This window comes from Elephantulus edwardii, unplaced genomic scaffold (genome assembly GCF_000299155.1).
Source record: "Elephantulus edwardii isolate Elephantulus edwardi_28Jun2011 unplaced genomic scaffold, EleEdw1.0 scaffold00092, whole genome shotgun sequence".
NCBI classification, from domain to species: Eukaryota; Metazoa; Chordata; class Mammalia; order Macroscelidea; family Macroscelididae; genus Elephantulus; species Elephantulus edwardii.
In genome coordinates, this window is record NW_006399842.1 from 9938308 (window position 1) to 9941422 (window position 3115).

Here is a 3115-nt window from a genome sequence, read left to right on the forward strand (position 1 = left end):
AATATTTCATGTTGTTGTTGTTAAGTGCCATTGAGTCATAGACGACTCATAGTGACCCTATGAATAAAATACCTGAACACTAAATATTTCATAGACTGCCAAAAGAATGAACAGGTATGTTCTGGAAAAGATGTAGTCAGAATGCTTGTTGGAGGAAAAGATGGCAAAGCTTCATCTCTCATATTTTGGACATGTTTCTATGAGTGGCTATTCCTTAGAAAGGGATTTCATGCTTGGACTGACATGGTGACTACAACAATGGGCACAAGTATCAGAGATGGTGAGGATGGCACAGGATAGAACAAGATTCAGATCTGTTGCCCAAAGGGTTGGACATCCCTGTTCACTACGAATCATACTTGATGGCACCTAACAACAACAGCAAGGTGCTTAGCCTTTGCGCCCTCCTCTGTAAAACTGAGAAACATAGATGTGCCCATCTCATAGCATATGAGCAGGATTGAGTGCATTGATTTATATGAAACCCTCAGCACAGTATCTGGCCCACAGCACAGACTTAATTAAGAAATGAGAAACTATTATTAAAGGAGCTTTGGTGGCTTAGTGGTAAGGAGTTGCACTACCAACGCAAAGTCATGTGGTTTGAATTCACCACTTGCTCTGGAGGAGAAAGATAGGCAATCTCTTCCCATGTGATTTGCAGCCTCTGAAAACCTGCTTGAATGTCAGCTCTGACTTGATGGTATACAACAACAACGTTATTGAAAAAGCCTCTTGCTCTCACTAATGAAATATTCAATTTGTAAAACAGCATACTGAGTTGATCGAGGCTTCTGCCTATGCATTAGCTAAGAGATGTCCAGGAGAAAAGGAAAGGCTGCTTAGCCATACACAATCAGTAATGATTACTATTTCTTACTGAGAACTTACTAAGTGCTCGACATGTGTCAAACAATTTATGAATATTATCTTATGTAATTCTCAAGGAATAGTATAAGTTAAGCACAATTCTTTTTTTCATATGAAGCAATCAAGGTAAAGCAACGTTAAGTAACTTTTTCATAGTAAGACATCTAGGAAAGAAATTCAACGACTCTACATGCATTACTCTTCTGAAGTCTGCTATGACATTCTTTAACGTCGTTGGAACTGTTGTTGCAGTTTATGCATCATGTTCAGTGCACCATCACAAATATTGGATAGATTTTTGTGCCACACTATACAGACATAGTCCTGTATTGCACAGTGGGGTTCCATTAAATGAATAGTGTGAGCCATCATTGCAAACAGAAGGGACGGAGGTCTCTATATATCTTTTTATTTTCATAAAAGTGGAATAGAGAAAAAACTTGGCCAAACCTAAGGTAAGTGATGTCCTGTACCTAAAAGATTCCTCTCTCTTGCTTAGGTCCACTTTACAAAGGCAAGCCTCAGAATACTCTGGTGTAGTGTTGCTATGTGCCACTGAGTCGGAACTGACTCATTGTCAACACTTCAGTGGGTTTTCTGAGGTACTGAATCACATAGAAGGAGAGTCTAAAAACAAACAAACAAAAAAAACACAACAACAACCCACATGATAAGTACTGTTTAGGACACAAGCACAAATAGAAAACCATATAGGGATCATAAACATGGAATACTCAGAAAAAAAGGAAATTATAAAAGGTGTATATTGAGACATAGTGGTGACAAGCATTGTATTTGGAAATACAAGCCAGAATTTGAATCCTGAATCAGAGTTTATTTAGTATTTAGGATGTGGGTTCAAGTACATTAACTTGCACCATTAAATGGAACTATTCTGTAATTATGGCTGCACAGAACTACAAAGGATAAAAATACATACTCAGCTTAGTATTCATAACAAAACTCAAACTCACCTAAAACTAGTGCTAGGTCCACCACCTACTGACTTTATATTACTGAGCAAGTTAACAAACCACTCTCTGCCTCATTTGTGGATTTTTTTGTGTGTTTGTGTGTGTGTGTGTAAAAAATTAGGGAAAGTCCTGCTCCATAGGATTATCACAAACATTGAATAAGTGAATATTTATAAATGACTTAGAAATGCATCCAGTATATAGGACTCAATCAATATTAGCTTTTGTATTGTGATTAACTAGATGATAGATAGATAGATAGATAGATAGATAGATAGATAGATAGATAGAGTAAAAGCTAATGAGATAACAACAACAGCAAGGCAGCCCACTGATATTTTGGTTGGTGGGCAGGAAAAATTCCCTAGTAAACAGTGAAAGTGAGAATATTCCCTGTACGTTGAGGGCACGATTGAAAATAGGACGTCTTGGGTTTCCCTTCTTGCTCAGACTTTTAGTCAAGCCTTGTCTTTCACATCTCTTGCTTTAGCCCAAAACAGTTCATGGGTTCTGCAACTGGTTTGAAGGCAAATTCCAAGCTATCCAAAGAGTGAAAGGAGGCAAGAACAGAATACAGAACTCCCTTTTTAAAAGGGCTGTAGCCATTTAGCAGATTATTTAACACTGTGGAATGTGGTAAGGTCAGAAACTGGCCCTCCTTTCAATGTTACTACAGTCCCAACAAGTAATCCTTGAAATTGCTTGAAGTCATTTACACCAGTGGATGCATATACATTAGGGCCTAGTTAAAGATTTAAGGGATAAGCTGGTTAATAGAATTAATTCGATATATCCGGTATATTTCAATGGAGCATGTGAGTGCCCTTCAAAGCTCATACTGATGGCAGAGGGACAAATCCTTGAACTAGCCATTAAAGAAGGATTAGTTAGACTCCTAGAGTGGTAAGCCCATAGCTTTTCATTCCTCTCTAGCTGTGTGCACAATGGAAGGCTTCATAAATGGCGATGCTAGACACATTTTTCCGGAAACAACTCTCACTGATTATCTTATTATTATTATTATTTGGTCACTTTGGACTCACTCCATGGTTGTATCTGATTCTTTTGCTTCATTTCTGAAGCCAGAAGGGAATGCATGGAAGGCTAATAGGACTTTATGTTCCCCATGGGCATGCTCCTTTGTGATACAGGATGGTCAGAAGAAGATTACTTCATCCTCCCATGGATCGGCTGAGGGGGATCCCTGGAGGAGCAGCGGACAGCTGCCTCATATTAAAATATAGGCTGACTGGGTACTGAGGCTGCTGGTG